Source organism: Dasypus novemcinctus, chromosome 2 (genome assembly GCF_030445035.2).
Source record: "Dasypus novemcinctus isolate mDasNov1 chromosome 2, mDasNov1.1.hap2, whole genome shotgun sequence".
Taxonomy (NCBI): Eukaryota; Metazoa; Chordata; class Mammalia; order Cingulata; family Dasypodidae; genus Dasypus; species Dasypus novemcinctus.
Genome location: NC_080674.1, coordinates 63799354 through 63823018, shown reverse-complemented (window position 1 = coordinate 63823018; position 23665 = coordinate 63799354). Strand labels below are relative to the sequence as shown.

The following is a 23665-nucleotide window of genomic DNA, read 5'->3' as shown; positions in this document are numbered from 1 at the left end:
GCAAAATAAAGTATCCATCCCTGGAAAATATGCACCTTTCTGTCAATCCAATGTGGCAGCTGTACCTCAAGAACCACCATGCCTTGACATTCAATAACTGGCCCTTCGTGGAGGGCTATGCCTGTACCCTAGAGTAGTTGGCTAAAGCTGGCTTCATCCTCTGCCCCCTGAGAATGAGTCTGCCTTGGCTTGGTGTTTTTTCTGAATCAAGGAGCAGGATGACAGGGAGCCAGATGATGACACAATGAAAAGGAAACAAATAATAAGTGAAAAAACTGAAACAAAGAACAAAATTTCATTGAGCAGCTGTTTGCCTGGAGTATCATCTTTTGACTTATTTACCAGACCCTAGAGTTGAAATCACCATTTCTCAGGCTTCTTCTCCAATAGTAGTAACATTTCTGTGGAACTCATTAATAAGGCCTTCAGGAATAAGAACTTGCAAATTTTGTTATTAGGGTTTTTAACCAATATTTTTGTTTTTCTTAAAGGAAGCACTGAAGATTACTTCTGTCTGTGCAGTTGGTATGACTGACTCTATTGAGACTCTCTCTCTCCTCACTATACATTTTTGTCTTCTGTAGTTTTTACTTTATTGAGTTCTAGTCTTAATTTCGCTTCATGAGTCCTGAGAGGTAGGGAGGGAGGAAGGCTTTGCACCAGTGTCTGGATTCTCCATCATTAAGAAGTGCATATACTTTATAATCTTGAAGCTCTATGTATTAAGAATTAGTGGTTTTAACTACCAGAACTACCAGGGCTCTGCCTCTGGAGTTGATGTATGAGGCTAGAATTCTTTCAAGTGGCTATACCATTAAAGACAGAGAAGAGTGAAGAAGGACTGATGTCTGGAGACCAACATAAAGCTGTTTCCTTGCTTTGAGAGCAATTGAAAATATTTCTTTTATTCTAATTTACCTTCAACAACATTGACAAGGTACATGCAACATCTCTTGAAAACTGACCAGGAAAATGTCCTTAATGCCAGATAAGGCATTTTCCATAGCCAAGTTCCCTACTTTTTCCTTTCACTAATTAGAAGAACGTCACAAGTTAGAGTACTTCCAACAATCATGGCACAGATGTCCAGTTACTTTCTGGAAGGTGCCACTTTGGATGAGGTTTTAGTAAATTGGTGGTTGTAATCATTGGTAGAGCAGATGAAATACCTTTGTTAGAGACTTTCTGGCCTTAATATGTCCAATATTCTTCAAACAGCTATTTCCTATGATGATAGGGATTATATGACTGAATATTCATCTGTCTTTCTACATGTGAATCTAATCTACATGTGAATCTTCCTAACACAGCTGAAATAATTTTTTAAATGTACTTAGAGAAAAATAATTTTTCCAAAATGAAACATGCAAAGAAAATAAAAACTTAAAAAAAAAAAGGACAGTGTATCACTGACTTGTGAAAAATACCAAGCAACTGGAAACAACAATCATTGTAGTAAAAAATTATTTGTCTATTATTCTTCTGAGCTCTGAATGTAATGTGGTTTTGTTCTGATGGATGCTTTTAAGAGTTTCTATTTATTAATTTGATTAGGATGGGCCTTGGTGTAGTATTCTTTATGTTTCTTTTGCTCAAAGATTCTTGGTATTCTAGTATTCTTGAAAATTGGAAAAATTATATCCAGAATAACAGAGATTATAATGATAACAGACTTCCCATCATAAAATATGCAAGTCAGAAGACAATGGAGAGATCTTTACAGAGCTGAAGGAAAACATTTGAGAACAGAATTCTATGCCCATCAGCAATATCTTTCACTACTGCAAGCAAAAATAGTCTTTTTCAAACGAACAAAATTTAAGAGATTGATGGTCAGCAGAGCTACAGTATAAGAAATATTAAATAAAGTTCTTCAGATGGAAGGAAAATGAGACCACATAGAAATACAGATCCACACAAAGGAATGAAAAGCACCAGAAATGGTAAATGTAGATAAATGTAGAATTTTTTCTCACTTTTTAAATCAGTTTAAAATATCACTGATTATTTAAAGCAAAAGTAATAACAATATATTGTGGGGTATATAACCTATATAAAAGTGAAATATATGATAACAATAACACAAAGAATGGGATGAGAGAAATGGAAGTATGTTATGGAGGTCATATGATATATGGAAAGTGGTATAATAAAATTAATTATAGACTGTACTAAGTTAAAGATGTATATTGTGGTCCCAATGCCATGATGAGAGAGAGAAAAAAAGAAAGACAATGAGACAGAGAGACAGAGAGACAGAGATATAGAGTATATTAGTCAGGGTTCTCATAGAGAAATAGATTCAATAGGAGATATCTGTATATAGTATGAGATTTTATAAAATTGTCTCACAAACCATGGGGATACACAAGTCCAAATTTCGTAGGGTAGGCTTCAAGTCAGGGACTCCAATGAAGGTCCTCATTGAATTATCCAGGATATGCTGGCTTTCTGAAGTAGAAATGGGAATTCTCTCTCTGAAGGCTGAAATCACTTCTCCCTTTAAGGTCTTCAACAGATTAAATTAGACATCACTCATTGCTGACAGCAGTCTCTTCAGCTGATTGTAGATATAACCAGCCATCTATGCAATCAATTCACTGATGTAAAGTCCACGAAATGCCCTTGTATTGCAGTTAGTCCAGTGCTTGCTTGACCAATGAACTAGGCACCATTACATGGCTGAGTTGACATTAGCCTAACCATCACAGAGATATAGAGACAGAGATAGAGACAGAGAAGAGAGCACTAAAAAGCCAATGAGCACAATAAAATTGAACCACAAAACAAACAAACAAAAAACCCCACTTAAAAGAAGGTAGTAAAAGATGGAAAAAAGAACAAAGAAAAGATTGGACAAATAGCAAACAAATAACATTACAGTTGTTTAAACCCGATCATATAAATAGTTACATTAAATGTAAATGGTCTAAACCAGTGCTGTCCAGTAGAAACATATTATGAGACCTAACTCTAATTTTAACTTTTCCAGTACCTACATTTAGAAAAGTAAGAAGAAATAAGTGTATATTTTCCACTTTCACCACATCTCAGTTTGAACAGCCATATTTCAGGTGCTCAATAGCCACTTGTGGCTATTGGCTACCATATGGGATAGCAGAGATTCCAAAACCTCTCATTAAAAAGACATAAATTGTAAGATTGGATTGAAAACTGAGACCCAATGACATGTGGTCTACAAGAAATCCATTTCAGACGTAAAGATACCAATAGGTCAAATTTAAAAGAGGGGAAAAGATAAACTATACTATAACTAGTTAAAAGGAAGTTGTACTGGTTATGTTAATATCAAAAAAAGTAGATTTTGAAAAGGACTGTTTACAGGGATAAAGAAGACATGACATAAGGACAAAGAGGACAATTCATTATTAAGAAAAGAGTATTACTTTAAGATTCCATATATGAAATTTTAGAACAGACAAAACTATACTGATAGAAAGCAGATCAGTGGTTACTAGAATTCAGAGGGACAAAGTAAGGGATTGAATACCAAGGGTCACAAAACTTTTGGGGGTAATGGAAATACTCTACATCATGATAATGGTGGTGGTTACATGATTGTATACATTTGTCAAAACTCATCATATTAAACACTTAAAATTGAGAATTGTTATGGAACTTTTTAAAAAATCACCAAAGTATCCTGGAGAATACATTAACCCCAAAACATATATCTTCTGTAAAATCAGTCAAAACTGTCTAAATCTAAAAGATTACTTTCAAATTTCATTGCTGAAGACATCCCCACCCAACCAACCTCAGAAATGCCTCCAAAGATTGAAGTCCTGGAAGAAAGGGAAGGCTGTGATAGATATTTGTAATCAGCCGAAAGAAGCTTTACTTAGAAAGATGTGGAAATAGCCACCAGTGAATTGGCTCCCTTCCACTAGAGGACAAAACTGCTCACCTATAGAAGAATCAGAGACAGAGCCATTGAGAGTGTTTGTTGACCAGAATGTTTAGAGTAATCATATCCAAAATTTTGTGGTGGGTAACATTACAAAGGAAAGTATATCTGACACCCAGTATAAAACTTGAGACACATATACACTTCTGTTTCTCAATTCCAAAGAGTCAGTTATTAAAAGATCAGGCTACAGCTTGTCAGGCTGAAGACCTAAACAGATTTGATATCAGAGAGCCTGAAAGATGACTTATTATCCTTTGAAGACATGTGCAAAGAGCAAAGATGGAAGATTTTGCAGTAGCAAAGCATATGAATTAAACAGACTTTCAGGAACTTTCAACCCTCTTCTAAATTCTGTATCATCTGAAGCAGTATTATCTAAAAGGTAATTTTTAAAGTAAAGAAACCTGAAGGAAGAACCAGAGCTTCAAAGACTGGAAATACGTGTATGTTATTTAATGGAAAGTCAAGTGTACAAGTGAAAATGAGTTAGATTTTTAAAAAGGTCGGCTTAAAAATTCATAAATATGAACTTCTGGTAGAGATGCTATGTCACGAGAGTGATAAGCAACTACTAAGGACCAGTATGATTAATAATGAGGACCCACTAGATGAGGGAAGTACCAAAGCCAGTTTACTGCTTAAACAAGGGACTGGAGAGGGTTGCCCTCCCTGTGCAAGAAAGCTGAAATATAAACGGACAATACAAGCTGAGACTGCTGCCTGAGGACAACTGTACACTTGAGAGAAAGAAAGAAACAAAATTAGCTTCCCAACTAAGACCTGAGTCCTAAGCCCACAGGCACAGTGAGCCTGATTATCAGAGTGAGACAGAAAGCCCAATTTAAAATCTGGATGTTACTGAAAAATTGCCAGGTAGGAAAGTATGTGTGCAGAGAGAGAAAAAAGCACAACTCAAGATGAGGCTGCAAGCTTAACTTCTAAAGCACTACAAAAGGCAGACAAACAAATCAGTAATTGGAAAATGAACTTACTCCAAGCAAAATTAAAATGAAAAAATAATAATAATAATAGGACAATCTGAAACTGATAATAAGTAGGAATAGAGTTTATATTTTGATTATTTGTAGAATGAATATACAGGTCCATGTATGAGAATGCTTATTGCAGCATTGTTTGCTATGAATAAATTGACAGTCAAATATCCATTATTTGAAATAAATAAGTAAAATGTGTTATATGAGTGCAACGGAAATCTACGCAGAAGTCAGAAGTAATGTTCTAGATACTCATATAGTAACATGGATAGATCTCAACAATGTTGAATGAAACATAATGAAATTCATCTACCAGTGCAATTGGTTACAATAAATTTGAGTACATTAAAACATGCACACAAACCAACATTAAATTTTCAAAAAAATCAAGTATATTTATCTAAATAATGCAAGATACTAGAGGTCTCTAGGTAAGAATGAATGCATTTGAGGATAAAGACTGAAGGATAAAATTAATTATTTAAAAATAATAATAAAATTGAAAACAGTGTTTGCATAAATTGATGATAGCAATGCTCCATGACTAAGAAATACAATCAGCTGGGCCTACCCATCTGACATGGTTGAATATATATATATATGGGCATCTATACAAATAGACATATATAAGCCAATCATAGTTTAGCATTACAAATTCTCTCCCCTCCTGTAAAATTTCAACTGAGAGTAAATTTTAAAAGGCACATATTATTTAATGTTTTAAGAATATTGTGCTCATGATAACATGCTATTTTTAAAATGATAAAACTGCATATTCATATACCAAATTTATAAATTAAAAAGTATGTGCCACAATAAGAAATACTTCCTAATATTGTGATGATCTCTGGGTAAAAATATTATGGGATTTTTTTCCCTGAATTTTTGAAATTTTCTATAATATAAACTTTTAAAATCAGAGAAGGAGAAAAAAAGGCAAACTTTTAAATATTTGCAGTACTTCTACCTATTAAAATACAAAACTCTCTGGGTATTTCATTCTAATTGTAACCTAAATTAAACTTACGATCCATTCAATTGCAGAATGTAAGCTCCATGAAGGTAATTTTTCTTTTCTCTTTCTTGTTTTATTAGCTGCTATATCCTCAGTACCCAGTATATCAGTACTCAGGACATAAGTGATATGAATAAAAACTTGAACAGAGAAATAAACAACTGGCAGTATATTTCTACTACACTACCTAATTTTATTTTTTTGCAAGATTTTCCTCATTTGGGAATTGAGTGTTTCAAAATATTGTAGTTAAGACTTGAAAAAAACAGACTCAAGTTATAATTCTAAATCTTTTTAAAAGTTTTTAAAAATTATACAATTTACTGATATTGTAATTTCACCTTTGTAATATTCAGGTGAAAGTAACAGCCCTTGACTATCCCATGACTAGATTTTTGTTTTTTGTGGGTTTTTTTGAGGTACCCTGGGGCTGGGGATTGAACCCAGGACCTCATATGTGAGAAGCCAGTACTCAACCACTGAGCCACACTGCCCTCTCTGAGTTGGCTTTTTCATTTCTTTTACTTGTTGGATTTTGTTTTTTTTTTGTTTTCTTTTGTTTTTTCAGGAGGCACCAGGAGCCAAACCCAGACCTCCCATGTGGGAGGCGGGAGCTCGACTGCTTGAGCCACACCTGCTCCCGCATGACTAGTTTTTAACTTACTGTGAATTATTCGTAGTATGCTACATTTTGTTCAAGTTCAGTATGTTTTATATCTTGGTTTGCTGTCAAAGCACAAAATTTGAGATCTGGTTTAAATAGTTCAAATATTTTTCATATTTTTGTTATTTAGCAAACAGTTCATTTTTAAGCTTTTAATTGAAAAATGCAGAGAAAAGGTGTAAACAGAATCACCTTGATGTGTTTTGTTACATTACTACTATGCTAAAGGCCTCTGATGTTTCATAAACCTACCAATATACTTGGTGAGAATGCAAGTTTTAAATCAAAGGCTAGAAATGTAGGAAGCATGCTCCCTATACCAGTGGTCCCCAGGAGCCCCCAGGCCTCACTTCTAAACTGCCTTAAGCCATTTTTACTTACTGAATTATAAGACAACTTTGAAGGGTCTGTCAGCTGAGGACTGAACCCCTTACAAACTAAGTTCAAACCAATGCTTAAAACTACAGCTGAGGCACTGGATCCTAAGGTTCTAAACAAGTGAACAAGTTGCATCATTGTGAGATTGTGATGTTATAAATGCTGTCTCTGGAAAAGACAGTGTCTTCAAAATCTTTCATTTTTAGTTTAACTTCTTTCCAGTAAGTAGCAATGTGAAGGAGCTTTCTTAGTAATCTGAAAAACTATCCATTTTTCTTGAAATTTAAAGTTGATTATTATTATGTAAATAATAATACATTAATATTTACATAATATTATTTAGTATCATGTGGTTTCCAGAGATTAGAATTTAGTGAGTCCTGGAAAGGAACAAAAGACAATGGCTGAGACATATATGTCCTCATAAAAGACACCTAAATGGTATACCTAAGTTGACTAATAATAAGGATTTAAGCATAATACACTTTTCCTCAGAGGAAACAATTTTAGTTTCTAAAGAGAACTTATTTCTGACATCTCAATTCCTGATTTCAGTGGTTGCAGACTATAAACCTCTGTGCCATACTTAGGACAAATAAAGTACATATCAAATAAGAAACCACTCTAACCCAGTAATAACAGAAGATACGCTCACATCCTATGTTGTGAGGCACGGTGGGCCCCTCTCCCAATAGAGAACATTCTTTGCCACTTGTGGCAAACATTTGCCATTGTCACCCTCAGGAGCACCAGTAAGAGGCATACACCACGAAGATAACTTGGCTTCCAACTTTTGGATATTGACGAATGGTAACAGAAAAATCAGAAACCCAACAAAAACATGCCAGAAAAGTTCCCTATTCGTATACTCAAAGTTAACTCCATGCATATTTCGGGGCTTACAAAATACAGAATCAATGCCTAGGACATGTGTCAAAACTGCAACCTTTCCCCTTTGAAAGAAAATCAAGAAATTAATCAACCCACCAAATTTCAAAAGTCTAACCATAAAATTCATGCACTGCTTGACTTTCCAGAATGATTCTAAATGACGGCTTCAAAACAAATCTTCAAAACATCATTCTTCTAACCATTTCCCACCAATGGTACAAATTGCATGCCATAGCTTTTGATTTTCCCTTGGTGGCTCGTGTAGCAGTTTGATATGGGTATGAATTCCAAAAATAGACACTGGATTATGTTTGTAATCTGGTCTGTACCTGGGCATAATTAAGTTATGGTTAGGGCTTTGATTGGGCCACATCATTAAGGCGTTGAGTCCCAACCCCTTGGTGGGTGGGGACTCAAAAATAAAAGACATGGCAAAGGACAGAGTTGAGGGTTTTTTATGTTGGAGTTTTGATGTTGGAGTTTGATGCTGAAGCCTTAAGCTGGAGCCCCAGGAAGTAAGCTCACAGAGGAAAGAGAAGTCAGCTCTCAAGAAAGAGAAGAACCCTGAGCCCAGAGAGAAGCAAGCCCTAGGAAGAAAGAAAGTTTGAACCCAGGGAGAAGCAAGACCCTGGAAGGGAGGAAGCCAGGAAGCCTGACCCCTCACAGACGTCAGCAGCCATCTTGCTCCAACACATGAAAATAGACTTTGGTGAGGAAAGTAACCTATGCTTTATGGCCTGGTAAGTGTAAGCTCCTACTGCAAATAAATATCCTTTATAAAAAACAATCAATTCCTGGTATTTTGCATCAGCACCCCTTTGGTTAACTAATACATCTTTCACCTCTGGTTCAAAGCCGGCTAGCAGCCCTGCCTTAAATCCATGAAAGCACTGACTAAACTGAAACCAAACTAGGTGCTCCAGGGCCATATTTAGTTCAAGGGCATCCAGCTGACTTATCCTTAACACTCTGTTGTACTCTTCATAGCATCTTCTCTGGAAGCCGTGTCTTCTCTGGGAACCACATCTTCTCTGAAGGTTTCTTTTTCCCCTTTCTGTAGCCCTCTCAAGATTTGATAGCCTATGGCTATGACAATGAGAATTTTCACTCAAGTTCCTCTGTGAAATCCTTGCCTCATACTTGCCAGGAGCTCAGGAGTCTGCAAAATGTTCATGCTCCAAAACTTTTTCTGAAACATTCTCTCAAGAGCTTGGCTTTTCTTAGGAAAACCTGGGCTATGCAGGCTTCCAGGACCTGCAGGCTTCCAAAGCAACACAGGACCCCATCACATACTTTTTAAAAATAGATTTATTTATTTCTCCCACCCCCCTCATTGTTTGCACTTGTGTCTGTTCATCTTCTCTGTTTCTTTAGAAGGCACTGGGAACCAAACGCGGGAACTCCAATGTAGGAAGGAAGCATCTAATTGCTTAAACCACCTCCATTCCCTGCTTTATTGTGTCTCTCATTATGTTTTTCCTCATGTGTCTCTTGTTGCATCATCTTGTCGCATCGGCTCTCCTTCCTGCTCATCCTCTTTATGAGGCACCAGAAGCCTCTGTTCCCTGCTCTGTTCTGCCTCTCATTATGATTTTCCTCTTGTGTCTCTTGTTGCATTATCTTCTTGTCAGCTTGCCATGCCTGCCTATCACAGCAGCTCACTGTCTTCATCAGGGGGCACCAGGAATCAAACCACAGATCTCCCATGTGGTAGGAGGAAGCCCGATTGCTTGAGCCATATCCACTTCCCCATCACATACTTTTGATGCTTTACTTTGAAAAACCAATTCTGATTCAACCATTGAATACAGAACACAATGGGGAAAAAAAACGTTTCCATAAACGAGTGGGATATATTATTTCCATATCATGTATTAGAGAATAAGGGAGGCATCACTCAACAAGGTTTTAAAACATTAACTCCAAAAAGCTGGAAACCCCAGTTAGAGCTTGAAAATTAAAGTTTCAGTGCAATAAAAATAGGAAAATTGTCTTTATGAATGGTATTACCTCTTAATTTTTAAGCTATTCTCTTATGCTGTCAGCATGAGGGAAGTAACCACATGTATTCTCTGCTAGGCTTTCTTCTTTTAAAAATGATATTTATTCTATCAGTTTCAAAAAACATTTTTTCCTTACAAAAGCAAAAAAAAATAATAAATGGTATCCACTCTTAGTGCTTTTCACTACAAAATATTTTTCCCAATTACTGTGATCAAAATGATATGCTCTGCAGTATTGAAAGACAAATCAGAGTCTAATTTGCAGATTGCAGCATTTTATTCGGGACCAAAAGTTTTGCTGCAGTGAGGAAGCCAGATCGCTTGCAAAAACAGAAACAGCTTTGTGCTTCTAGGATATGCGTGTGATTTTTATAGACATAAAAAGGAAATTAGCTAGAGTCCTATTGTTTATAAGGGGGGGTTGCCTCTCTTATAGAGATTGGTTTAGGGCAGGTGGGCTTTGTTTTGTATTGGGCCAAGAGTAATTAACGAGAGGCTTGATTGGGTAAGTAGGTCAGCCACCTTGGGGATTTCAAGAAGAAACTCAAGGGGAAGTTCAAAAAGGATGCAGGGCACAGCTTTTATTTTGGTTTGGTTTTTGGTTTTTGACTCTGTGGGTCCCCAGGGCTTTCTTTTACAGTTTTATCACCAGAAAAGAATCCATTTCATGTCCCTGTAGTTTCCTACAAGGTGAATATCTAAACCTCTCATGAGAGTAAGAAACTCAGTTACAATCTGACAAGTGCATCACACTTGTTCGCTTACAAAATTTCAGAATCACTTTTGAAAAACCTTTCAGACTATCTCTTTAGAAATAATCTCATAAATCAATGAAGCACCTTGATGAGTATATTCCTGCATGCACTACTGCCCAGGAAAAGCAGAAATTGTGCCTGAATTTTCCAGAATGGCTGTGAGGCTCATTCACTGAAAACTGGAAAAGTATTTTGGCAGAGAATGTCCTAATGACAATGTTTTTGAGCAATAAAGTCCTGAGCTGAACTTGCAGATATAATCACTTCCATCATTTTCATCTTAGTAGAACAATTGATTTTTAAAAATCCTAATATTGACAAAAACCAAGTAATTGAATTTTTAAAATTGCGTAATTCAATGAAATGACTCTAATTGACAGGTCGTTTGGCTAAATTAAGCAGACATTATAGTCAAAACTGTTGAACCAGTTAGGCCTATGGATACTAATTGATGTAGGAACCATTTCCACTGTTGTTAGCATCTTTCTTTAAATCCCTTTTCAAACCAGACTCTCTGACCTATCAAAGACTTACTCTGGGTCAAATTCCACACAGTCTTCTGGTCCTCCTACCTGTTTTCATTTTGATCCCTGGTTTCTTAGGGGAAAAATTTACCCATATTCCCTCAAATGTCTTAGGTCCACCTTCTGTGTTATGGATTCTTTTCCATTTTATCCTATCAAGACTTGTTTTTATCAATTGAAACTGCATGTATTTCTGTATTATGTGATTTTATCTTCATAATCCTAGCCAGTAAAATTGTCTCCTTATGGGTAAAATCAGTCATAGCAAATTGGTGGCTAGAACCAACTCCCAACTACTAGGTATGCAACTGAAATTAACGGATACCTCAGAATTGTCGACAAACTAAAGATGCCAACTCTCTCCTCTGTTTGGGTATATTATACCATGCCCGGCCTCTGCCTTTAATCACAATTGAGTTATGCCAAACCCACACTTTGCCTTCATATCAGTCAGGATTCTCCAGAGCCAAGAAAAACCAAAAGGAAAGACAGGCTAGCAGGATGGAAATTCTGGTAAGATTTGATGTGATAGTCTTATGGTAGAATTTCTTCTTTTTAAGGACATCTTAGTTTTTTGCTCTTAGGGCCTTCATCTGATTCAATGAAGCCCACCCACATTATCAAGAGTAATCTCCTTTACCTAAAGTCAACTGTACTATACATGCTAATCACAACTTCAAAACAGCATCACAGAAGTATGTTTACCCAAAAAACTATAGCCAAGATAAATTGACTTAGTTAATTCAGACGAATTACCCTTTTTGTTCTTTACAACACTAAAGTATGAAGGAATATACAAGGAGTGATAATACAACCATTCACTCAATGAATGTTGAGCATCCACCAAGAGACACAGGTACTGTGATAAATGCTAGAAATATAAATATGCATGAAATATAATCCACACTGTAGAAGGACATTATGGTAAGAAGGGGCAAACAGATTAAGAAAACAAATTTTAGAAAGAAAAATTATTAAGGCATATCTCAGTATAATGTGTCAGACACTGTTCTTGGAACTACACATACAATATCTCCTTTAAATTTTATAAGAAGCTGGCAAAGTAATTTTACAGTTAAGAAAAACTGAAATTTGGATAGGTTAGCAATTGGTTCCTAGCCAGAGTTGAACCCCCAGTTACATGATTCCAGAGCCTGCCTTTCAGAACAATAATTTGTACAAGGAGTTCTATATGTTCTAATAAAAGAGCAGACTATTATAGAAACTTGAAGATGTGAAGATCAATTAAACTTGGGATGTGGTGGCAAACTAAACATGGGAAGGTTAGATGGGAGATTTTTATAGAAAAAGGGTTTTTACCATGTGTGGTAGGCAGAATTCTAAAAAATGACTCCCATATGATTCTACATCCTAATCCCCAGAACCTGTAAATATGGTGAGACATCACTCTCATAGTTAGGTTGTATTACATGGCACAGCTGACCTTGGGATAGGGAGATTATCCAGGTAGGCCAGTCTCATCTGTCTAATCCAGGACTTCTTATAGGGGTCTGTGAGCTTGAATGAAATTCAGAAAGCATTATTCTTGCAGGGACATGTTGGCGCAGGTGTGATATATTAATTAAATAATGCACAGTATAGTGTGGACTTGGTAAGGGTCTATGGTTTTCACCTGGCTGGCAAAGGGGTCCGTGGAACAAAAATGGTTAAAAACCCCTGGTCTAATCTGTATGCCCTTAAAATTGGAGTGTTTCCCCCCACTGGTGGCAGAAGAGGAAGCCAGAGATATTCTGAGCATGACAAAGATTCTACATGCTGTTGCTGGTTTGAAGATGGCGTGGGCCCGTGAGAAAGAATGCAAGCAGCTTCTAGAAGCTGGGGGGCCCCTGGCTGACAGACGAAAAGAAAACAAGGAACTGAGCTCAGCCAACACTCTGAGCAAGCTTGGAAGCAGATTGTTTCCCAGAGTCTCCAGGTAATTATACAGTCTAGATATCTTGATTTGGGCCTTGGGATAACCTAAGCATGGAACCCTGCTGAGCTGCCCAGCATTCTGACCTGTGAATTAATAAATAGGTGTTGTTTTAAGCTGCTAAATACTTGATAATTTGTTCTGCAGCAACAGAAAATTAATAAGTCAAGGAATTAATTCTCAACAGGGTGATGAAAATCACCAGGTGTTCCTCGGGCCCACTAAAATAAGGAAGGGGCATTTGCAAGCAGAGTGGGTAGAACAAATGCTGTAGACGACCAACCACGTCCCTTGGGCTCCACCACTTCCTTTCTTGCTGGCCAACTCCCAACTGCCAAAAGCTGAATCTCTGCTTGAGGGCTTTCTCAGAAGTCCAGGACAGCTGATCTGCCTGGGCATAGCAGGCCTGAAGGGCCAAGGTTGTCCACCAATGGCTGACAACAGTTGGTATATACATGACTCAGTTCTTTCACCTTTGAAAGCTCCTAAATATGTTCCCCATAGGCTTAAACTCCAACTTCCCACATTGGGAGCTACCTTGATAACACATTCTTTACTGGCTACCTTCACTTCTCCATTCTCCTGCTTCACCTCTCAAATTAACAGTGTGCTTTCATATCATTGTCTTACAGTATGCTTCTGGAATGACACAAACTAAGACAGTGAGTAATGTGAACCAAGGCAGAGAAGCCTGAATCATTGGGGCTAAAGTGTAGTGTGGTGGGGAAGAGATTAGACCAGAAAACCCAGAAGCCCACATGTTCTCCTACATTGCTGGGAGACCACATTGGGAGTCAGTCAATGTGGCGAAGAGTGCCCGAGAATTTCTTCCTTATTAGCAGAACTCAGGGTTGTGTCCCTAGCTGGAAAACTCCATTCCCCAATTTCCTTTGAAGATAGAGGTGACTTATTAAATTAATGCAGAAGCTCTTAGTGGAGCTTCTGAGGAAGTCCTTTTTACCTTTCTGCTCTTCTTCCTTCCTGCTACCTGAAAAGCAGACATGATAGCTGAAATTCCAGCAGCCATCTTGTGACCATTAGAGAAAGAGCAAAAGAATTACAAATAGCCAAGACATTCTTGAACTACTAAACCAACACCAGCAACATTGCCTGAGATTTCTTATTACATGAAAACAAATAAAAATAATAAAAACAACCTTTGAAGCCACTGAATTCAGGTCTCTATTTCCAGCAACTCAATACACTTCATAACTGACAAAGCGACAGATATGGAAAAGGAACTTGGAACTCTTGTTTGCCCATTGCTCTGACACAGCAAGGACAGAAAGAGTTACCCAACTTGCCAGAAATATCACCATGAAATCTCAGAACATGGTTTAGGAACAGCAACAAAACTACCACAAGATCTCTGGACACACTTTGGAAACATCAGCATGACATTCCAAATTCTAATTATGAAACTTCATATCAATTTTATATTGCCATTTCACATTTACTCACACTGAACCTTTTGTGTTTTCAAAGTCATTTCCAGGAGTTTTAGAGGAACTAAGAGACAGCACGTTGGTGGCATCTGCATTGCTTGATAATGCCAACAAAATAAATGTCATTCCAGCATCACTGAAAATCTTTTCTTACCAAGATCTAAGACCCCTAATTACATTGAAAAGAAATCCCCCCCAAAAAAACACAACACTACTATTTTTACTACTGCTCTGAAAAGTGTAAATATAATTCATTGTTTTTAATGCATGGGGGAATATTTTTAACATAGTATCTAACTATTACCACTGTCACACAAAGGCAAGTTGCAATAATAAGATAAATTTTGCACTAGTTGCACTTTCTAGACAATAGATAGATAATAGAAAGATGATATACAGATAATATGACAGATGGTATAGATGATAAAGAGAGAGAGATAGTTGATAGGTAGGTAGGAAGAGAGGGAGAGATGGGCAGGCAGACATATTTGTTCCATGGTATACCATTAGTGCAGAAACACGTTAGTTATTTCACTACCACTCTTTTCAAGTTATCTTTTTGCTGCATTAGGGTCATCAAATTAAATAAATGTCTCAAAGTCATGGGCTGTTGTTTTTCCTTGGTGTATTAATTTTTATGTTTCTGTTACTTTAGAAGGATCTGATATTAAAAGGAAGAAGAAAAATGAGCAAAGGGGCCTTGTGCCAACCAAAGTAGATACCAAAAGCTCCTTAATATTAAAAGATATTTATCAAATATATTGCCAGTAGATTTAGAAACATACCTATGTAAATACTCTATCTGTTAATCTAAAAGCATTTCTCATGTGTATGGAATCATTTGTATAAATGACACTTGGAGTGGCATAAACATATTTCCTTTATGTCTGCCATATTTATTCAATTTAGAAATCCCAACAAGCCTTTATTCTTTTCAACCTTGCAACATTAATATTGATATGGAAAGACATGATGTTATTTCTGCTTCATGCTTCAGTCCTAAGAAATTGTTCCAGAGTTGTATAAACTTCCCTTATCTTGTTACTTTTGTGACTTTAAATGGCATAAAATAAAGAATGCCAGGGGCAATCCAACCTTGAAACTTTTAGAGATCTGTTCTTGCGCCAAGCTAAAGAAAACTCACTGGTAAGAAAAGTAGTGTTATTCTCTAAAGCACAAAGGAATGGTAATCTAATTAAAGAGAGGGAGGAAAATAAAAGATTCAAGAAGATATTTTGTAAGTAAAATCAAGTCTAAAGGATTAAATTTGTCCAAATAATTTTTCTTTACTATTTCTTCAATTCTAAGATATGTACAATTTTAAGAAGCTATCATCAATACAGTAACATCTTTTGGGGAAGTAGAAATCATTACGCTTAATAGATATATTAATTGTAAGAGCCACTCTGGTTTCATAAACAAAAAATGTGAGGGAAAAAAATACCTGCAAAGAAATATGTTATTTGTCAGATGTTATCTCTCCTGGTCGTGCTCAATTTCAGGCACCAATGAGTCCAGCCTGCTCACTCAGCTGCTTGCTGAGTTCGATAGCTATTAGAGTCCCACATCCTTAGTCCATAGTCGTCTGGTGTGCCTGCTGAGCTGTACTTTTCCATCCTACCAGTTCATGTGACTGTTCTCTGTAAAAGTGTCCTCTAATTCCTCTGTGTGGCATAGAGGTCTGCTCTGAATCCCAGCACAGTTGACTAAGATCCATTGACACCTACCCACCTCTTGCCTTCCTCCTCTCTCCTGTGTTCTCGCCTGCTGCCTGAGGACCTTACAAGGGTGATCCCCTGACCAGCAACATCAGTGTTAGCCAGAAACTTGTTTAAAAGTTTCTCACACCACCAGTTCTTCCCCCACTGAATCAGAAAGTCTGAGTATGGATTCCAGCAATCTAGCTTAACAAGACTTCCAGGTAATTCTGATGCAGCCTCGAGTTTGAGAACCACTTATCTCGATCATTTAAATATTTCTAAGACTTTTATTATCAAATAGGAAATTACTCTGCAAAATAAAATAAATGGATCGATAGTACTAACAATAATAGCTGACACTGAGGGATTGTTATATGTCAGGTGTTGTTCAAATTGTCTTAAAACAGGTATTGACTAGTTTTAAGCTCATTTAGTCCTCACAAGAACTCATTTACACTATGGAAACTGAAGCAGACAAGGTTAAGCAACTTATTCAAGGATGCACAGATGTGCTCCAGAGGCACAGCCCGCGTCTACTTTGCTGCGCTGCCCATACTGCCTCAGATTCATCTGAGGTGGAAGTGTTATACTGAAGAGGACTTCACACTCTGGGAGGAAGGGATTTTTAACATACACTAAGTAAACCCTCAGAACAAAAATATGAGGGAGGTATTGATGCCCCAATTTCTCAAAAGAAAAAAGAATCCTTGTCAATTGAGAATTTATAATAATTTGGTTATATTACAACTACTTGATGAACATGAAGTAATATTTTTCCTGATGAATATTCAGACTTCTGTTCATAAGTAAAGGGAATGCAATCTAAAAATCAATTACATTTTTGCAAACAAAGGACCCAAAAAAAGGACATTCCCTTCTATGCGGCTTTGGTCCTAAAATAAACCTTGAGTAGTCTGTTTTTCAGCATTAAACAAGCATTCTCAGTCAAGAGAAGTAACATTAGAAACAATGACTGACAGGGAAAGATCAGAATAAACTGCCTGAAGATTCAACTCCCCCCTCACTAGTGTCAGATATCTATTTCAGGTGAGGTGGACATGGGAAGTTGTCTGAGCAGAGAGGCTGACAGAGCAGTTTCAGTTAAAATTCTGTGTGCCTTTGGAGGCACAAACAGCTCTCCTTTAATGCCAACATGAGACATGCTTCACATTTCTTCATGGAACAAAACGTAGGCCTCCAAAACATAACACAAAAACACAGTTCAGTGCAGGCACAGCAGAGCTAAGCAGAAGGAAAGCGCAGCAGACGTGGCTCTGCCCAGTGGGAGGCAGTGGGAGACAGTGATACCCAAGGGAAGTGGTTCCTCTGTGGGCTCTTTCGTGCAGCTTAATGAACAGCAGACATCTGAGCAGCAGGCATGGCCAGAAAGTGCCAAGGGAAGAGGAGAAGAAAATAGCAAATGCTAAGCCTTAGCAGAGCACAGAATTTGTTTCTGAGAAGTGAGACTCGCTATCAAGTTCCAGAAGAAAAACTGATTCGGGAAAGGGGACCTCAATAGGGTCAAAAAACCCCATCTTAGCAAGAAAAGGTTATGATTCAGGAACATTCAGCTAGTATAGTTACTGCTGTGAGTTATAGCTTATCCTTTTTGGCGGAAAGAAAACTTGAGATGTTTTACCATGACCAATTTGCCTCTTCCCTTCTCCACCACCATCATGCTGAACTATTTACTTAGTATCCCTCATACGGGTCAATACCTTATCTACTCCCGACGAAGCTAGGAATCATTTTAAAACAACAAAAATAGAGACATAGTATTGATAATAAACTTCCACAAAGGAGGAAAGACTTGTTGAGGAAATTCTAGGACCTTTAAAAAAGGCTTTCCCTTTCATAACACTTAAAAACCTATTTTAATAAATGGAATGAGTAAGATACATAGTACAATGTATGTTGCATTGTAATTATTATTTGGTGGCAAAAAGCCATGGGAGTTAATTCTAGCATGAAGGTTTTCTTTTCACATCCTATTACCATACAAGAAAATTTTGAACTCTCAAGAATTTCAAGTTAATTTAAATTTCAAAAATTATATTTTCTAAGTTATTTCCAATTATATTGAAATAATTCCAAAGGATATCGTCTAAATACAGTGGTTGACCTCTGCACAGAAACTCCTCTACAGGTTAGATTCTGAAAAGTTGTTTTAATTAAATTTATGGCTTTGAAATTTCAAACCCAGAAGGGTTTATATATGTGGCTCCCAGTTGCATATCCTCAAAGTAAGGGTAGAAATAAGTCCTTCGATGCATATTGTCCTCCTTAGTGATATATAATCTATTGTCTTTCTTTTTTTTCCAAAATTAACCAGTTTCACCCACATTGGAACTCTGATGAGGCAGATTTAGAGGGAATTCCTTGGCACCTGTAATGGGTACACTAATTCACCATGAGTGTAAGCTGGTGCAGAACAGAATGGGTTTTTACTCTAATAAGACTTTTTGTATAGAAACCAACTTCTCATCAGCAGCTCTTTTTTTTTTTTCATTTTATTTACATCCCTTTTTTAAAAAGACACTTAGATTATACAAATGTCACATAAAAAATATAAGGTAACTTTTATTTCTTTCTTTCCTATTTGTGTGCCTAATTGCTCTAGCTAGAACTTCTTGCACAATATTGACTAATAATGCTAGCAGTGGGCATCCTTGTCTTGTTTCTGATCTCAGTAGGAAAGCTGTCAGTCTTTCACCATTGAGTACAATGCTACCTGTAGATTTTTCACATGTGCACTTTACCATATTTAGAAAGCTTCCTTCTATTCCTATCTTTTGCAGTTTCTTAATAAAAAACATTTCTTAATTTAAAAAAACGGTGCTATACTTTGTCAAATGCCTTTTCTGCATCAACTGAGAGGATCAGGTGATTTTTATTCTTCAATTTATCAATGTGGTTTATTATGCTATTTGTTTTTCTTGTATTGAACCACTCCTGCATACATGGGATAAAAGACTCTTGATCATGATGTATAATTCTTTTAATGTGATTTTGGATTTAGTTTGCAAGTATTTTGTTGAGGATTTTTGCATCTGTATTCATTAGTAAAATTTCAGTATTTGTGATGACATGATCCTATATCTAGAAAATCATGAAAAATCCACAAAAAAAGCTAATAGAAATAATAGATGAATTCAACAAAGTGGTGGGGTACAAGATTAATACACAAAAATCAATAACAATTCTATATACTACTAATGTACAATCTGAGAAGGAAATCAGCAAAAGATATTCATTTATAATAGTGACTGAAAAAATCAAATATTTAGGAATAAACTTAACCATTCACATAAAGGATTTGTATTCAGAAAATTACAACACACTGCTAAAAGAAACCAAAGAAAAATTAAATAAATGGAATAACATTCCATGTTCATGGACCGTAAGACTAAATATCATTAAGATGTCAATTCTACTGAGGGGTTACATGAATCCCCATTCCCCCTCCTCCTTCCAGTTGATTAGAAGTGAGGGAAAGGGACAGCCTGTTCCTGAAGGTAAGAGTAGGGATGTGGTGAGAATGTTCTGAGAACTGCATGCACAAGCATATTTCTGTAGCATTTCTGTAGCTGTTCCAGGCACTGTTACTTTTCCTCACTTAAGTCCCTACCCCCAAGGGGTGGTGCAGTATCTTCCAGCCAACTGCCATAGGGTCCTGTATTAAAGGCATGTCTACTCCTAAGAAAAAAAAAAAACATATATATAGGGTTTCCCATATGTGCCACTCCCCACACCTCCCACATTCCCCACATTAACAGCATCCTTTATTAGTGAGATACATACATTGCAAATGATGACCACATCTTGGACCATTGCCACTAAGTGTGGATTAAAGTTTACATTGTAGTTTATACTCTTTCACACACAATTCTGTAGGTTATGACAAGATTTATAATGGCCTGTATCTGTTGTTGCAATGTCATTCAGGAAAATTCCCAAGTCCCAAAAATGCCCCTGTATTACACCTGTTTTTCTCTCTCCCTGCCCTCAAAACCTCCAGTGGTCACTGCCTTCACATCAGTGATATAATTTCTTCCATTGCTGGAGTCACAATAAGTTTATAGTAGAATACCAGTAAGTCTACTTTAGTCCATAGTTAGTTCCCCAATCCTGAGGATTCTGGAATGGTGACATATATTCCACCTCTAATTGAGAAGGGGCTGTGGGTAAGGCTCTCTTTCTTGCAGTTGTAGACTCTCTCAGTTCCTTGGTATGGTAGTTGTCCATCATCACTTCCATGTTAGTTGTACTGGGTGAGACCAATGAACTGGAGAGTAGGTGTTGCAACTCCAATGAAATTCAGGGCCAAGATGGCACAAGGACAGCCCAAGAATGAAAGTCTCTTGGGTGTATACCTACCAACTATAGTACTAATTATAGGTTCAAATAGAAGGACAGAAAAGCCATATGTACAGAAACTACAACTGAGTCCAACTCTGTCACACTGGGGAGCATAAATTCCAAAGTAGGACCCACTGGCAAGGCACCAAACTCATGAGCTATCTGCCCCAACTATAGTGTCTGGAGGTCTCAAGAGCCTTTAGGAGCCCCGCTATTTGGGGTAGTATTTACTTTGGCAGTCAGAGATCCTGCTGAGATGTACATAAGTGTAACCTCTGGAATGACCTCCCAACTGACTTTGAAGTCCCTTAGCCACATAAACTCATTTGTCTTTGCTTTTTCCTTCCTTTAGGCAAGGTCTTTTTCCAGTTGCATTGCTAGTTGGTGCTTGGTAGTAATCCCTCCATGCCCAGAGGCTCATCCCCAGGCATCATGTACCATGTCAGCAGCCTTTTTTTTTGTGCTCAGATTTTAAGTTCTTGGGCAGATTCCGTGCCCTAACATTCAGTTGTCAGCTAGCAGCCCCTCTGCTATTAACCTCAAATTCCTTCCAGGCCATGCAGCTGTGGTAAAGTAGGCAACTCTTTCCTACACACTTAGATTCAAACTTCTTTTAAGCACTGCCTCAGGATTAGCCCTAGGTTCCAATATTCAATCTCTATAACCTAGCCATGCAACTTTTTTGTTATACTCAATGACTTTTCCTTCTCTTTCTGAAGGACTCTCCATATGGCATGCATCAGTCTTTGCCCTTCTGAATCACTCCCACAGTTGAAGGTGTGATCCATTTGTATCTACAACATGGAACATTTTTTAATCATGCTTACACATTTAAAATGATTTCTAAATTAGTTTCTGTCATAATCATAACCTTCATACTTTCAACACCCTAACAAACTTTGCACTTAATTGGACATGAAGCTGTTAATGCTTGAACTCTTCTCAAAACAAAGTTCAAACAAAGCAAATGAAAGGATCAAGAAAAATGCAATGAGTGATTAAAAAGTGTTATTTGTTGATGACTGGCAGAACTAATGTGCTTTTTCCCTGTCACACAGTTTTGTCCACATATACTAAAATAATTAATAATATAATTAATATAATATACATTATAATATACATTATACATTATAATAAATATAATGTAATAACAGTTAAAAGTTTGGTGAATACTTACTATGTGGCAGGTATTGTGTCATGGGTTTTACCTGCATTTTTTTTCCTTCTTTTTTTTTTGTCTTTATTTATTTTTTTAATGTTACATTAAAAAAATATGAGGTCCCCATATACCCCCCACCCTCTTCCCCCCACTCCTCCCCCCATAGCAACAACCTCCTCAATCATCATGAGACATTCATTGCATTTGGTGAATACATCTCTGAGCACCGCTGCACCTCATGGTCAATGGTCCACATCATAGCCCACACTCTCCCACAGTCCAACCAGTGGGCCATGGGAGGACATACAATGTCTGGTAACTGTCCCTGCAGCACCACCCAGGACAATTCCAAGTCCCAAAAACGCCCCCACATCACATCTCTTCCTCCCATTCCCTACCCCCAGCAGCCACCATGGCCACTTTCTCCACACCAATGCCACATTTTCTTCAATTACTAATCACAATAGTTCATGAATAGAATATCAGTAAGTCCACTCTAATCCATACTCTATTCCTCCATCCTGTGGACCTTAGAATGGTTGTGTCCACTCCACATCTATATCAAGAGAGGGCTTAGATTCCACATGGATGCTGGATGCAATCCTCCTGCTTTCAGTTGTAGGCACTCTTGGCTCCCTGGTGTGGTGGTTAATGTTCTTCACCTCCATGTTAGCTGAGTGGGGCAAGTGCAATAAACCAGAGTGTAGAAGTTGCAAGTTTGTTGAGGCTCAGGGCCTAGCTATCACATGGTCAGTCCAGAGATTCAGGTCCCCTGGGTGTATATTAAACCCCAGCAATAACTACAGTTCAGGTAATAGTAATAGGAGAGGTTTGTGGACAAAGATCACATCTAAGTCCAGCTCCATCACACAGAAACACAAACTCCAAAACAGGGCCAACTGAGATGGCACTGAACTCCATCTGCCATGACCATAGAACCTGTGGGTCTCTGTAACCCTCAGAAGAACCAATACCTGGGGTTGTATCTACTTTATCTGTCTCTGGGACTCTGCTGAGGTGTGCATAAGGGCAACCCCTCTGATAACCTCCCAGCTCTTTTTGGAGACTCATAGCCATATCAACTCATTTGTCCTTTCCATTTCCCCCTTTTTATTCAGTTCAAAAAGCATTTTTAACTCCTGGTATTATATGTAGACTGAGATATTCTGCTGGTCTGAGTTGACCCTTTTATTCAAGGACATTTTCTAGTTACATCATCAGCTGGTACTTGGTAGTAATCCCTTGGCACCAGGGAGGCTCATCCCCGGGAGTCATGTCCCACGCTGGGGGGAAGGCAACACATTTACATGCTGAGTTTGGCTTCAAGACTGGCCACATTTGAGCAACATGGAGGCTCTCAGGAGGTAACTCTTAGGCACCCTGCAGCTCTAGGCCTTGTACTTATTTCAAGTGCACAGGCTCATAAGCATAGTCATTAGTATCAAGGGCTCATTGTTGGACCTTCCTTCTTTTTTGGGTTTTGCCATTGCACTTGGGAGATTGTTGCCGTTCCTTTAGGGACTGTGATAGAGCTCCCCTGGTTAGGAACTCAGCACTCCCTCAGTTGTTGTTTTTAATTGTAACCACTATGAAAATATCCAGACATTTTTATGTACCCTGGATATATGCCCTGTAGAACTCCCTGCCAACCATGTGTCCCCTGTCAATAAGATCCCACACCAGTATTCCTCCCTGGAAAGACAGGTACTTTTGTTGTCAACATATTTACAGAGTAAGAAACTAGCTGTTACCTTTCCTAAGTCACACAGCTAGAAAAAGCATTTGAATTTGAACCCAAATGTCTAAATCCAGTCTCCTGGCTCAAAGCCCCAGTGGGCTAATACATCACTCATTTTACAAGGGCTTTATTTTCATGGGGAAAAAAATAAATATTTTGGCCTCATTATTAAATA

General features: G+C 37.5%; 1 pseudogene; it reads right to left on the bottom strand.

Annotated features, from left to right (window-relative positions):
• Positions 1–7496: 7496 nt before the first annotated feature.
• On the bottom strand, positions 7497–14116 carry LOC101416608 (peroxisome biogenesis factor 2-like; annotated as a pseudogene).
• Between the last annotated feature and the right edge of the window lie 9549 nt (positions 14117–23665).